General features: G+C 43.4%; 1 protein-coding gene and 1 long non-coding RNA gene across 7 annotated transcripts in view; one reads left to right on the top strand and one right to left on the bottom strand.

Annotated features, from left to right (window-relative positions):
- The window catches only part of LOC128322987 (uncharacterized), a 51,050-nt gene that overhangs the window by 24,529 nt on the left and 10,332 nt on the right, over positions 1–16,189 (bottom strand). For all 6 annotated transcript variants that reach the window (XR_008306127.1, XR_008306124.1, XR_008306125.1 and 3 more), the window contains one exon: positions 14,449–14,529. This is a non-coding gene — a long non-coding RNA (uncharacterized LOC128322987). The remainder of the gene's footprint in view (positions 1–14,448; positions 14,530–16,189) is intronic.
- The window catches only part of CCDC102B (coiled-coil domain containing 102B), a 229,725-nt gene continuing 216,102 nt past the window's right edge, over positions 2,567–16,189 (top strand). Inside the window, exon 1 of the mRNA XM_053245396.1 lies at positions 2,567–2,669. The gene's annotated coding sequence lies outside the window, so the exon portion shown is untranslated. The remainder of the gene's footprint in view (positions 2,670–16,189) is intronic.

The raw sequence follows: 16,189 nt of genomic DNA, 5'->3' as shown, positions 1-16,189 counted from the left end.
CACCTCCTCGTGAATCATCAACTATAGATATTGCTATGATAATAATTCAAAACATAAATTTAAACCTTACAAACACGATTTTAATCTACCCCACCTGCAATTATTACTAAATTTCAAACCCTGTTGTAAAATCAATAGTAGGAAAATAGTTCTTTAGATACAACAAGAATGGTTTCCAATATTCTTTAAAACATTCTAAATTTTGGTGTCTTATCAATATTGTAAGTTTTGCCATCTCCGCATATTCCAAATTTTTTATCAGCCAATCTTCTTTTGAGGGCAGTTCATTACTCTTCCATTTCTGTGCATATATTATTCTGGCCGCCATGGAAGCGTACATAAAAAATGTTAAATTAGCTGAAGAAAATACTCCTTGTGTTATTCCCAGCAGGAAGGATTCTGGCTTCTTAGGAAATGTCATTTTAAATATTTTCTTTAACTCATTATATATCATGTCCCAATAGGCCTTAGCCCTCCTACAGGTCCACCACATATGAAAAAAGGTTCCTTCGGAGTGTCCACATTTCCAGCATTTGTTTGAAACATTTTTATACATTAGTGCCAGTTTTTTTGGTGTCAAATACCATCTATACATCATTTTATAATTTTCTTTTAAAGCATAACATGCAGTAAACTTCAAATCAGTTTTCCATAATTTTTCCCAGGCTGCCATTTCTATATTGCACCCCACATCTTGAGCCCACTTTACCATAGTCGTTTTAACCACTTCGTCTCGTTTCCTCTAAAAGCAAGAGCTTATACATTTTAGAAACTAATTTTTCATCATATTCACATAGCTCCTTCTCAAATCTCGACATCTGATCCTCAAATCCAACTTTAAGATCCTTCTTATATACTTCATTTAACTGATGGTACTGAAACCAATCTATAACCAAATTTTGTACTTCAGTTAAACTTTTTAGCTTACAGTCCTTTTCTTGAAAATATAACAGATCCCTATAAGTACCCCATTGCAATTGCATATTTACTTCTTTACGTGTTAAAGCTTCAATCGGAGATACCCATAACAGAGTTTTAGGTTCCAGCCATTTTTTATATTTTAGCCACACCCTCATTAGACTCCTCCTTACATAGTGATTCAGAAAATCTTTATGTATTTTACTTTTTTCATACCACAAATATGAGTGCCATCCAAACCTTCTATCAAATCCTTCCAAATCAAGTATTCTAGGATTTCTTAATGTTATCCATTCTTTTAACCACGTCAAACAAACAGCATCAAAATACAACCTTAAGTCTGGTAGGGTAAGACCACCTCTTTCCTTTGCATCTGTTAAATTCTTAAAATTAATTCTTGGTCTTTTCCCTTGCCAAACAAACTTAGTTATGTCCTTCTGCCATTGTTTAAAACAAGTTAAAGTATTAATTATAGGAATAGTCTGAAAAAGAAATAACATTTTAGGCAAGACATTCATTTTCACCACTGAAATTCTTCCCATTAAAGACAAATTCAACTTATGCTGCTTTTCTAATATATTTTTAAAAACATATATATGCAATTTTCTGACTATGAAAATGCTAATAGCAATTGAAGGTTTCATCCTCTTCACTTCTCAAGCTTCATTTTTCCTGATTATCAGAGTATTTATTATTTATTTTATTGAATTAGTATACCTCATACAAATGTCTCAAAGTGGTTTACAAATAAACACACAATTAAAACCAAACATTAAAACAGTTTGTAGTGATCAGCCTCCCCTCCCTCTACAGTGTTAACAAGGAGTGAACCCTTGTCTTGACTAAAACACACTGGTGAATGCCAGGGCAGGCAATCAGTACACCAGGTGGGTGGGACCTAGAGAGCAGTTGCTGCAAATTCTGATAACAAGAAGGGCGGTCTTTGTTGGAGAGAAGCGCATGCGGAAAGGCTTACAGCAGCATGGTTTGGGAAAGCAGAAGGCGGAAACTTCCCCTGCCCCCCTCACCCTCCCTGCAGCTGTGGCACCTCACATCCCACTGTACAGCATGTGCAGAAGGTAAAAGGGAGAACCGCCCCTGCCCCCCCTGCTGCCGTAGTCAAGTGGCGACTCTGCCTTCCCATCAATCCGCCACTACCACCCCCTGCCAGCCTTCCAAATAACAGGTCTGTCAATCTGCAGCCCGTTTTGGCCTCTGTGCATGCACAGAGGCCCTCACTTAGGGCAGGGTGGGCAATGCACACCCCCAAAAAAGCCCAAAATGTCCAAAGAAACTAATAAAAATGGTCCAAAAACAATAATAATTGTCAGCCATTCTGTCCTCTGCCAGCATTTCAGGTCTGACTGATTCAGTCACTGCAGCCCTGCACTTCCCTGCCTGTAGCTTGCAGTGCTGACATATAGTGGGTGCTGGCAGTAAAATGCCTTAAACACCTATAAGAGCCCATGAAACAGTTTCACATCACAGTGTTCGTAAGGCAGGAGCCAATCCCATGGCTTGCCTTTGTTGTCAAAAGATGGGCTGAATTCAAAGAGCCCTATCAGGAAGACATCATACTGATTGACAGCTCCCTCTGCCTCTGACTAGCAATCAGTGTGGCTGGAGGCAGTCCTTGTTCTAGGCTTCTGAAGGAAGAGAGCAGCAATCGCCTTTTTGTTCACTCTTGGACAGTGTGCTGAGAGCAGAGCTTGCTGAGAGACCATTTATTTGGTTATTGAGCCTCAGATTATGTGAGTTAAGTTTATATAATTGTCAGATTGTGTGTGTTTGGGCACCTTTGAGGAACTAATTGACACAAAACGAAACGTGTAGGTAGCCCCCCGCCCCTCTCCTCAGGTCTGTACCTGAAGCGATCACTTTGCCCTACCACATGAAAGGGCCACTCCTGCTAAATGCATGCTTTATTTGCACTTTTATTATCATGAACTTGCAATAATTACTAATTTCCTGCCAAGTCTGCCATGATTTAAAAACCATCATTTCACAAATTGGGATTCTGATCTTCCCATAGTTGCAGTCTGCAGAGATTTCCTATCATCATTTGGACAGTTTTATTTTTACTACAGGAGGAATAGCTTAGAAGCTTTTTACACCCACCTCCCTAGTTACGCATTCTGGGGCCCTGCTAAGCCACATCCCCCCCCCCCCCAAACACACACCAATTTCTTTGTGCGGGACAGCGGAATAGGCATGGCTCCTCCCACCCCTGGAAAGAGCAAGCTGCAAATGTAAGAAGTAATTATAAGACCCTCATGCTAGTACTATGTGGAAATAACAACTTGATTTGTTGAGGGTTTGGGTGGGTTTTGTTGTTTGTTGTTAGCATTTTTAAATACACCAAAGCTACAGAGCCAGACAGATGGTTTTCTAGGCATTCAGGGTTACAAGTAAAAAGAGAGAGGGAAATGATCAATATATATTTTAAAACTCTCTGTTAGGCATTTCTGAAATAGTAAAAAGCGGCAGGTGGGCCAAGCTTCCAGAGAGGCCTATGCATAGGCCTTGCTGAAGCCTGAAGCTCTCCAGGCAGGCCTTGGAGATTGGCAGGAGCAGACAGTCAAGAAAGGGTTAACTTTTCTCCCAGCCCCATTGGTTCTCCTGGAGTCTTGTGCTCCTCCCACACTTGGAATTTGTATGGAACTGCAGAGCCCAAGTACCTGGCTGTTGGACTGAGGGTCTCCCTCCAACCAAGAAGGAAAGTAAAACATTTGCTGTTTGAAAGTAAACTCTTTGCTGTTTTGTGTGTGTGTGATTTGTTCCCCTTTGTCAAGCTACCATGTTGCTCCCCCCCCCCGAACCGTGTGTGTGTGTTGCACATGGGAGAGAAGTCACATCCTGTGTGTGTGAGAGAGAATTCTTAACCTTTAAAAAACAACCAACAAAACATTTTCAAAGTATGCCAAAACATGTACTCATGGCATGTTTTTATAACTATCTGAAAATGGGTGTCTTTGAATGCAGAGGCTTTTACAGGTATGTTTCTTGGAATGACATTGCCACCTAATGGCGCAGTGGTGAAGTAACTTGCCTAGGGAGCAAGACGTTGCTGGTTAGAATCCCCACTGCTATGTTTCCCAGACTCCTATATCAGGCAGCAGTGATATAGGAAGATGCTGAAAGGCATCATCACATACTGCATGGGAGGAGGCAATGGTAATCCCCTCCTGTATTCTATCAAAGAAAACCACATGGCTCTGTGGTCACCAGGAGTCGACACGGACCCGATGGCACAACTTTACCTTTTACTTCCTATATGCCCACAGCAGTTAGTGTTGTTTTGTTTTTTTGCTCCACCCCTGCGCCACCCACTTTGGCTCTGCCCACCTGCCTGGCGCCCACCCAGTCCCAGGAGTCACCAGTCGCCACTGTCCTCATGTTACCAGGCAAGTGGGCATAGGAGCTGCTCTGACTGCCGCTGCTGTGAGCCCCCTGCTGCCACCGTGAGCCCCCCCCCCCGCCGCTACCATTGCCATGAGGCCACTTTGCAACTATCCCAGTCACCATGTGTGCGCCACTCCCCCCTCCCCCGGGGCAGTGGCAGGCAGAGTGGGAACAGCCACTGGGCTGACCCTCTGCCTCCGCGACACTTGCGTGGACAGTCTGCCAGTCCAGCGGTCACTCCCACTCCACCTGCCCCTGCTCAACGCCTCCCCCACACCTTTGGGGCAATGAGCCAGGGCCCCATGGTCTGGGGGTAAGAGCACCTCCAGGCAGATGGGTGATGCTGAACATCTGCCCACTCACCCACCAGCCATATGCTACGGGCCCCACATTTCCGAGGGCCCCACACTCTCCCCGTATGGAGCACATCCCTGCATCCCCTCGCAGGGTGTGAAGGGCTCCCACTCATGCAGCTGCGAGGTATGAGGGGCAGGAGCATGCCCAGAAAGGAGAGCCCCATCCTCCAACAGCTGGGGGTGCCGTGGAGTGGCCCTGGTCAGCAGCAGCTGGTTCTGTCGCCACCGCCGCAGTTGATCGGCCCAGCCTGGAAGCGAGCGCAACAGCGGGCCAAACTGCTGGGAGCCTCTGGAGGTGAGATGCGCGGCGGGGCCCTTTGCATTTCGGGAAGGGGCTCCCCTGCCTGCGGGAAGGTTGGCCGGCTGGCCCACTCGCTTCCTGCCTGTTGGAGACCTTGTCGGACCCACCCGGAGCAGCCACCGCCACCTGCTTGCAAAGGAAGAGGGCGCTGGGAAGACTGGTGCTGCTCCCTGCCCTGCCTTTCCCTGGATTTTGAGCGGGGCAGAGGCTTGATTCTTGGGCTGCTCCTTCAGCGCCTTTGCTGAGCGCATGTCTAGCCCAATTCCTTTTGAACTGGCTCCCAGCAGCAGCAGCAGCTACAGCAGCAGCACTCCCTGACCGCCCCCACCGGTCTCTGCAAACAGAATGGGGAGGTTGCTGCCGCTGCAGAGGTACATAGCCAGGCTGGAGTGGGCCTGGGGACCACACTTTACCGTAGCCCTGCCCACATGTAGGAGTTAGCCCTGCAACCATGGCCACAATGGTGTGAGCCTCCCACTCCCCTGCGACAGCTGCACACAGGAAAAATGACATGTGCACATGCACACGCACAAACACTGCTCAGCTCATTCTGCAACCTCTGTGCAACACAGTCCTGCAGATGGGGCAGGGCTTGCATACCAGTGAGCCCACCAGTACCCACAATGCATCCCCAGCTGCTCCCCAAGGAATTCACATGATGGTTGCCTGGGAAGTGCTTTTATTATGCAGAATGACTACACAGTGAGGAACATCCGGGGGCGGCAAGAGCGTCGCGGGGGTGGGGGCAGCGAGAGCGTCACGGGGGTGGGGGCAGCGATGTCACAGGTGAGCTCCCTGCCTGGCATCTCCAGGTTGGGCTGAGCGGGAATCCTGCCTGAGAGCCTCGGGATGCCACTGCTAGTCTGTGTAGACAGTACTAAGCTGGATGGACCAATGGTCTGACTTAGTGTAAGGCAGCTTCCGATGTTCATATTTTCCCTTGGGCTCATTTGCAAGGTGCCTGCCACTTTAAGGAAGCTCAGTGCTGTTTGCTGGACAGGCTTTCCCCAAGCAAACTTCTGCTTGCTTTGCAGCCCACTCTGGTATGCAGGCTCCATGGTAGCTCCGTACAGGCCGCCTTCCGCAGCATTCCGTGGCTCCAGGAGCACTGGGAGTGGGTAGGCAACCTCCCCTGCTTGCTAAACCTGGTTTTAGAGGAGGGGCTGGGAACTGGGTGACCCTCTTTTGACAGGGCCCTGTTCAGACCTCAAGCCCTGTTTTTGCTAGTTGTGAAAATAGCCTCAAGGACTTTCCTGAACCCCTGCTGGAGCAGATGTAGTTTCCATATGATTACAACTTAGCAGTTTTAACCATCAGGTGGTGCTGCAAGAAGTCTGGGTGGTGGGGTGAGCCAGATGTATTTCAACAATCAGTTCTTTGTCAGGCTGGCTAACAGAAACAATGGCTTCTAGCATGTCCACATTACCTATAACATGCCTCAGGAATTCTTGGGGGACATTATAGGCTAGTCAACTTACCTACTCTCCTCACCCATGGCCTCCCAATTACTGAATTAGGTCTCCACATTTTCCCTTTCAGTTGCCAATTGTCAACACTGACTTGGCATTACTATCCTCCCAACAGCTGCAAATCTGCCCCACATGTAGACTTAAAAGAAATCCTTCCACTTTTCAAAGCAGTCTGAGAAAAAACAAGTTCTCAAATCATGTAATCATGCAACTTGTTTCCAGCAGGAGATTCTTCTTACTTTTAGCCAGTGCAGCTATCACAGCCAATAAAGCAAGCTGCTTTTAAAACTCAATAGTGTCTTACCTTGACAATTGTGGTTGTTTCACCATAGTTCTCCTGCCACTCACAAACGGATCTCTTAGGCCATGCAAAGGGCTACATTAAAACTATTGTTCTCATTTACATTAATGCAAAATAAAATTAAAAGAGAAAAAAATTGAGAGGTGTTTCTTAAAAAATATATCCATGTTAGTTCAAATACATTGTAAGGTAGCTCCTCTTCTGAGGAAGGAAAATAATAATAATTTATAAGCAATGTCTATGTATTTTTCCGGCAGAAATATAAATAGATATTTTAAAGCAGCTTGTTAATCTCCATGAAGATTACATGCAGAACAAGTAACAGTTTTACATACTATTTCACTACTAAATGTTTGTTCTTGGGTTTTCAAAGCTAAGAGTTATTGGGGCAAAAGATTCAAAGGGGATTAAAAAGATTCAAAAAGATTCAAAGTGACCGAAGTTTGCCAAAGGGCATAAGGAATATACATTCCTTATGCCACATATAATCACGTAGAAGTGTTTTTCTGCCAGTGAAGCAGCTAAGCATTTCAGAGCTGTTCCCTAATAGAACACTGGCAAAGCATTTGCAGACAAACATAGAAAACTTTAATGATACTAGACAACCATTTACCAACTAATTGAGCACAACGAAAGACTAAGAAGCAGTTTAAGATAAGTTGACTTCAGTATGCTTGACTACATTAGGAGATAAATTTAAGGCACTTAATTATATTGTGACCGTTACTGCATCCAAAACAACAATTTGCAACTATTTAGGTAACATTCATTTAAAAGGTATTGTGGCCTTCATACTCTGATGGAAGAAGTAAACTTGTTTTAATGCAAGTTGTTTATCTAAAAATATGTCACTCATATGCCAAGATACTGGTTGCAAAGTGCTAGAATATCACATGGAAGTATTTATAACATGTTCATGTAATAGTAATAGCGTAACACTTTGAGAGTGTGGCTTGTTTGCTTGTTTAAGCCAAATATGGATCTACTCTTCTGATAAATGAGAAGTACAAATTAGTAAAATTGTCAAGAGATGATGGTACCAAGGACCAACACAGACAAGCCTCCGTATCTGTAGGGGCTCCATTCCATGGGGGGTGGGATGAAAGACTCTAAAACCCTAAAGCCACGGATACTGAGTCATACCTTGGATACCTGATGCTGAAACTGCGAATACCTGCGAATACTGAGGCATTGACTTTAAGAGATGAGGAGGGGGGTAGGTTCCTGGAAGCTAGAAAAGGGGCAAAAAAAGGAGCAAACACATGGGAACATGCAGGAGAAAGTCCCCTAACATGCTCTGCGGGCGTTCAGCTGTCCAGTAATGCACCCCGACTCTGGCCCAAATTCCCTTAATTTTTTTCATGAAAAATTGCGGGTGGGAGGGAATACTTTTTAAAAGATGAATGAGCTACAATATGGCTCCACCTGACAAAATGGTGGCTGGAAATGACCTCTGCGATCAATTCTGAACCTCTAGCAGGCTCGGACTGGCCCACAGGGCATATTCCCGGTGTGCCCTACCCGCACGGTGCCCCTGCGCCCCAACTCCCACCCTTAATTACCTATTCTGCTAAAAACCTGGCACCCTCCCCACATACATTCCACCGCCCTCTCAGTGCCCCCAGTCCAGCCCTGACCTCTAGGAACTGTGGATATTTGAGTCTTAGCCCTTTCATAATATCGATAATTAAATTGAGTGTCAATTAGACAACCCACAAATATGTGAAACCACAGATATAGAGTCCGAATATTAACGAGGCTTGCCTGTACACATATTTGGCACACATGGTGCAACCCCCGGGGATTTACCAGTTTAAGAATTGCAGGACTGGATGTTCCCTGAAGCTTCTAGCCTTTTCCTCACTGTTCTAGCTTCTCACAAAAAAGGTGTGTTTTTATTTTTAAACTCCATGTCCTATGGCTGACATGGAAATAAAACTGAACTTTTTTTAACCCCAGGAAGACTGTACAATGTGAGTCTTTTTAATGTTTAGCAAGCCAGAAGCTGAGATTTAATCTGAGCTTTCAAATACTGCACCAACCCTGAAATTACTAATTCCATCAGCCATTGCTCTTTTCTGTTTATTCCAAGCAGGAAATTAAATTCAGTTTAGATCTTGCTGGGCCTTTGTTTTAAGATTTTAGGAACTAGGAAGGGATGCTGCTACTGCTTCTCCTGATTGCCCCAGATGAAAGATGTGGGGGTAAGAGCTGTTTATTCATCGGAGGCTTGCAAGGAGACAGAGTCATGCTGCTGAACTTTTCCCAACAGAGAAGTTTTCAGAGCAGGAAGAGCTCATTTCTCCTTTGAAGTCAGCCTGAGTTCCCAAAATTATTTATTTTTTGAGACTGAACTTTGGAGAATTTCATTGGCACTGCTAATACTACTAGCTGGCATCCTGACTAAATAAAGCAGGATGCCTGCCTAAACAAATCCATCCCCCAATAAGCCACTAATGCTGTGTTTTCCTTTCAGTTTCAACCTCCCCCTGAGCATATTCCGGTGTAAAAAGTAGTGTATTCAGCTAATTTAAATGGCAGGGCAAGGGAGGGAGGAAGAGGGGAGAGGAAAGAAGAAGAAAGGAAAAGAGTAAGAGAAAGAAGGTGGAGGAGGAGGGAGTCAGAAAAGAACTTAAGACAGGTGTGAGAAGGCAGCATGAGGCTGTGTGTAGCCCCACAGAGGTGCATTAGAATCAAATCCAGCCCCACTCCCAATTTGAGTTTGACACCCCTGCACTAGTGCTTCTGAAAAGGTTGACTCGCTCTACTGCTGGCTCAATGTTGGGGGCAAATTTTGACAGCCTCTCTTCCCCAGAGAAGCAATCCATGCCACTCCAAAATATGTCTGGAATGTTTCAGAAGCACTGGTGCTACTCTAGGACTTCTCCTGTTGCACTGGTGTGAGCACCAGATTTAAAAGTAACTTATTCACAAGTTCTTACATTTAAATACAGAGTGGATCTGAGATTTTCTCAGCTTTCCAGTTCAGCATCTCTGGGGAAAATAAGAAACTTCAGCATGGTTATTTGTTCTCCTCCTTTCCACCCTTTCTCAAATAATTTATGAAATATTCCAGGCAGCCACAGCAGTATTCTGCTATTTCTCCCTTTCTTGCCCACCCCAATCTTGTTACAGGTCATACAGTGCTTCCAGTATCTCATGTTCAAGTCTGCCAGTCCAATTTTCTTTAAGTTTGCAGGAGTCAAGATCTAGCACCTGAACTTGGATGTTTTTCCATCGCATTACATGGTACAAAAATTCACCTTCTTACATTGAACTTAATTTTGAACTCAATTGCTTGTAAGCACGCTTAAAATTGTAGCTTCAAAACACGTGGCAAAATGAGATGCCAGCTACTAGAACAGTTTTAGGAAGGATTTTCTAAAACCCTTGTATTACATTTGTAACGAGCAAAGGAAGTTTTTTAAAACAACGATTCAGATCTTTAATGGAAATTCCCCACCTATGTACAGAAAAAGTATATGGTGCATATGCTCAAACATTTGCTGGCTAGGGAGGGGTCAAATAATTGGCCTAAAACACACACACACACACACACACACACACACACACACACACCAAGTGCAAGAACAAAAAATAAGCAAACATTGGCATTTTCTGAAATCCCCCTACTCCCAGTACTGATCATGCTCATGCCAGTTTTCTATTGTCATAGCACTGACAGGGTTTTCAACCTAATTTCCAAAGGGGAAAGGGTTTATGAGATCACCGTCTCTGTGTCCATGTCTCCAACAACTTTTATGTTTACAGTCATACAAATTAAATTCATGGCACATGGAAGCGGGTCCTAGAGAACTGCCGACAGGGTTATTTTTTTGCTGATCTGCCATGCTGTTTTAAAATGGCAGCCACTGAAGGCATAGAAAATGTCCCTTTGTAACCTATGTGCTGGAAGTCAGATAAGTTCATAGCACATGAGACAATGTTATAGGTAAGAGTTGCCAAATTAAGAAAATCGGAAAGTAAGCTCCATTATTCTACTTAAAACTACCTGATATTTAATTAGCCTGTGGTTTATTATTGATAAAGAAGGTTACATAAGAACATAAGAACAGCCCTGCTGGATCAGGCCCACAGCCCATCTAGCCCAGCATCCTGTTTCACACAGTGGCCCACCAGATGTTGCTGGAAGCCACAGACAGGAGTTGAGGGCGTGCCCTCTCTCCTGCCATTACTCCCCTGCAACTGGTACTCAGAGGCACCCTGCCCTTGAGGCTGGAGGTGGCCCACAGCCCTCTGACTAGTAGCCATTGATAGACCTCTCCTCCATGAAGTCATCCAAACCCCTCTTAAAGCCATCCAGGTTGTTGGCTGTCACCACATCCTGTGGCAGAGAGTTCCACAAGTGGATCACGTGTTGTGTGAAAAAGTACTTCCGTTTGTTGGTCCTAGACCTCCTGGCAATCAATTTCATGGAGTGACCCCTGGTTCTAGTGTTGTGTGAGAGGGAAAAGAATCTCTCTCTCTCCACTTTCTCCATGCCATGCATGATTTTATAGACCTCTATCATGTCTCCCCACAGACGTCTTTTTTCTAAACTAAAAAGCCCCAGGTGTTGTAGTCTTGCCTCATAAGAAAGGTGCTCTAGGCCCCTGATCATCTTGGTTGCCCTCTTCTGTACCTTCTCCTTTTTAACAATGTCCTTTTTAAGATGTGGTGACCAGAATTGTACGCAGTACTCCAAGTGTGGTCGCACCATAGTTTTGTATAAGGGCATTATAATGTTAGCCGTTTCATTTTCAATCCCCTTTCAATCCCTAGCATGGAATTTGCCTTTTTCACAGCTGCTGCACATTGAGTCGACACTTTCAACGAGCTGTCAACCACAACCCCAAGATCCCTCTCCTGGCCCGTCACCGACAGCTCGGATCCCATCAACGTATACTTGAAGTTGGGGTTTTTTGTCCCAATGTGCATCACTTTACACTTGCTAACATTGAACCGCATTCGCCATTTTGTCGCCCACTCCCCCAGTTTGGAGAGATCCTTTTGGAGCTGCTCACAATCCGTTTTGGATTTCACTACCCGGAAGAGTTTGGTATCATCTGCAAATTGGGCCACATCGCTGCTTACCCCTGCTTCTAGATCATTTATGAATAAATTAAAAAGCACCGGTCCCAGTACAGATCCCTGGGGGACCCCACTTCTTACTTCCCTCCATTGTGAAAACTCTCCATTTATACCTACCCTCTGTTTCCTGTCTTTCAACCAGTTAGCAATCCACACATGTACTTGTCCCCTTATCCCATGACAACTAAGTTTCCTCAGGAGTCTTTGATGAGGAACTTTGTCAAAAGCTTTTTGGAAGTCCAGGTAGACTATGTTAACTGGATCACCTTGATCCACATTCTCGTTGACACTCTCCATATCTGCTCCATTAGAGCAGATATGTTGCCCAGAGACTCTGGCTGGATCACACCAGGAAGTTTTTCACACAAGCCTTTTAAAGCCCTTTCTTGCATCTCCTCCAGAATGAAGGGGTGCATTCACATATCAGCCAGATTTACCTTGAAGTCCCTGAGAGTTATCAGGGAGCAGTTCACACACAATTTGAGTGTTTCACTGCATGTTAAGAGTGTAGCCCGATTTATATCGGGGGTAAAAAAATCCACTATCTGTGTCAGTTTTTTGGGACAAATTTGTGTTGGCAGTAAAGCCTCCCAGTAAACTCGCAGTAAAGCTTGCTATGTGTAAAAGTCCCAGCTTTAGGCTTAAAGTTCCACTATCAGGTTGCATCCAGACTATAATAGGACTATACCAGACTATATTAATAGGTAGGAGCTAGTGTTCCCTCCAAGGCGTGTGCATGCACTCACATGTTTTTGGATGTCTGCTCAATTAATTATAGATCCTGCCCAGGTTGAAACAGTGAGGTCCCACTCTGAATGTATGTGCGTGCACAGGGCCTTGATACTATGGCCTGAACAAAACTCATTCCACACATGAATGAAAAAGATTACAGGGAACACCTGTTCCAACCCATGTAGGTATATAGTGGGGTATGTGGGTGTGGGTGTGTAATAAACTAAAGTATGCTAATTTCATATATTGCCATTATCAAATGAAAAAGATTTTCAGTGAACATTTTAAGAAGAAGTGTTAAAGTATCAGAAGAAAATGTTGTGGAGTAAACTGTTTCAACTATCAGCAGAATACATCAATAGTATTAATTTTCAAGCATGCACTTTTGTCTTGGTTTGTTTAAAGGAAGCAAACAAACCTAAAACCAATCATGTATTTTAAGAATCTAGTCTCTAGCAGTTGCTAGCAAATGTTACATCACCCAGTTCACTTTTCCCAGTTCAGCAACTATGTTTTAGTGTTGCATCATTAATCAAGTCAATAGTTGCTTTAAAGACTTAATTAAGAATGCTTAGCACAATTTAATCATGTACTCAGAAGTGTTTTGTGACATCCCCTACTACAATTGCTATGTTACTAAAGAAGCAACAAAGACTTTTAGGAGTTTATCATAACTGACATTTGTTAAAGTAACTGCTACAATCATCTGAACAGTTTGATATTAACACCAATTTAAGCAGTTTTACATAATCTTTCTAAAGCTGGTGGACAGCAGTAAAAATGTGTTAAAGCTCTAATATCTAACTATTATGCTAATTATGGAACATAGCATTTAAAAATACTTCACACACGCGTGCGCGCACACACACACAGTGTTAGAGATTCAGTGCAAGCCAGCGTGGTGTAGTGGTTAGATTGCTGGACTAGGACCGGGGAGACCCGAGTTCAAATCCCCATTCAGCCATAATACTAGCTGGGTGACTCTGGGCCAGTCACTTCTCTCTCAGCCTAACCTACTTCACAGGTTGTTGTGAAAGAGAAACTCAAGGATGTAGTACACCGCTCTGGGCTCCTTGGAGGAAGAGCAGGATATAAATGTAGTAATAATAATAATAATAATAATGTTCAACAGCTAAGTTTTATCTGTAAGGCTTATAAGATGGATGCAAAATATCTTATTATACGTGAGGCAAAACTGTAGAAGGAAGAGTCTGAAAAAGTGTGATATCAGTTAATCAGTCCATCAGGAACTAATAGTTAATTTCTTTACTGTACAAATTTAACCAAAAACCAACTACAGCTATTTTTTAAAATGACAATGGTAAGGATTCCACCCATCTTCTTTCTGACAACATAACAAGAGATTGACCTTGGAATGGAAGGTACATATACTAATAAGGTATTAAAAAGAAAGCTGCTTTGTAGTAACAAATCCTTACACCTAATCAGAGCTGCCTTCCAGTCAGGGTGAATTAATGGGCTCAGCTGCACAGTTTTTAAGATATCAATCGAAGAGATATGCAGAAGAAGTCTTAAGGTCAAGGCTAGGAAGTGAATCTTCCACCTGCAACAGGTTCAAGGACTTGTACATGCAGGACAGATTAAATACATTATTCAGTTGAGTGAAATTTTACATACAGAAAGAAAAATGTTACTTTACTCTCCGATTTCTATACAGTCCTAATAGCAACAAAATATTCTTCTCAGCTACCTCCTTAGCAACTAATATAGTCACTTGCCAGTGAAGACTTGAACCTCACTGGTTGCTCTGGACACTAGGGTCAACTTGGCTATATTTCTCTTTTTCTCCATGTTTCCCAGAACAATGCCAGCTGCCCACATCTGAAGGTACACAGGATTGGACCCATAAATACTTACCCTACTACTCTGTTTGCAAACACAATAATGTCACTTTTGGTCCTAGGGCCTCTGTAGTTGTATGTAGCGTCACCCTTTAACCTAAATAACAGAAAATTAAATATTTCTCATGGCTACTCTTCAGCTGAAGTCAAATGATATTGAAAATGTTACGATATTTTCATAACATGCAATAAGATAAATATACTATCAGGCCACCAAAATGGTGGGAAGAGAGGGCTCATTTACATCTCAAACACGGAATAGCAATATATTTCAGAAGCTTCATTGAAAGGTAGGATATGTGGGAGCGTAAGGGACAGTGAAGTTTCAAACAGTACCAGCTAGCTATTAGGAGCAGCAGAAGTGGGGACAAAGGAACAGATGCCACAAAGTCCGGCACATGTCAGTGGATCAAACGTTTGGTTTCATAATCTGTTTGGAATCACGAGAACTCAGACGGATTGCAGGTCCATATTCACAAAATGATCATATTCATCGTGTGAATGAGTCTAGCATCAAACTCCCCCTACGACTGCAGTCTTCTGTCATTTACTTCCTGCTCTACACTACTCTGTGTTCCAGTACAGTCCACACTGTTGCCAACTTCTTCGTTCTACAATTCTTTTTTTTTTAAGAACAAATGTCTGCATGAATTTCATAAGTTGAAAAAGCCCAATAGGTGTTCATGTTCCCCCAAATACGGTAGAAATTTAATACAGTGGCTGCCATCCAGAGCAACCATCTCAAGACACAGCGAAAATGCATTGCAGCACAAGGAGGTGCTCTGAAATCAGCCAGAGTGTTGCCAGCAGGAGCGCGTATGCACACGGGGGAGCAATTTTCAGGGTTATCCCCTGCCATGGTAGAAAATCTGTGCTTTCCCAAAATATGTCCTCAAGAATTGCGGAGATATTTTTTGGGCAGTCACAGAGCTTTCCTTATGAAGAAGGAAAGCAGCAAAAATTGTTCCCCATTCACTGTGCCCATGCTCTCTGCTGCTCAAGGCGACTCTGGGTAACCTTGAGCAGTTTCTCTGCATGGAACACAGCTAGGCTGCTTTGCAGAATGGCTGCTATGGAAATATTTTTCACCTGCTGTGCTGCTTATGTAGCTTTTCTTAAGAAGTAAATGTAGCTTCCACAAAAAGACAACTGGAAAACCATATAGAACATTACTAAGTTCAGAAGAGTTTTTATATAAAAGTACACCAACTCCAGACACATGAAAGATAAATGCATCTTATATTCAGAGTACTTAGGGTTCCATGTTTTAATTTAAAAAACTCCTCCTCACAGGATGATTTTTAAAAAACCCAAGAAAATTCTATGACACCAAATTCTTATAAAATATAGATGGCAAGAAATCCTTGTATATTAATTATTTGACAGCACTTATGCGGTGTCATTTGTGATGTTATAAGGTACATTTTACAGCTTTAGTGGAGATCTTACGCAGCAAGATATTGCAACTTTGAGCATTTTTAGGTAAAGGTAAAGTGTTCTGTCAAGTCGATTTCAACTCCTGGTGCCCACAGGGGTTTACCATTGCCTCCCCCCACGCAGTATGAGATGATGCCCTTCAGGATCTACCTGTATCGCTGCTGCCCGATATAGTACCAGCAGGGATTCAAAACTGCAAACTTCTGTTTGTTAGTCAACCATTTCCCTACTGGCCTCAAAACTAGGAGTTAAGCATTCACAAAACATGAAAATATACCTTTTGAATAATGGATAAGATTGTTATCCACTATTCAAAATGT

Source organism: Hemicordylus capensis, chromosome 4 (assembly GCF_027244095.1).
Source record: "Hemicordylus capensis ecotype Gifberg chromosome 4, rHemCap1.1.pri, whole genome shotgun sequence".
Taxonomy (NCBI): Eukaryota; Metazoa; Chordata; class Lepidosauria; order Squamata; family Cordylidae; genus Hemicordylus; species Hemicordylus capensis.
Note: the sequence above shows the minus strand (reverse complement) of the source record. Positions and strands in the feature narration are given on the sequence as shown.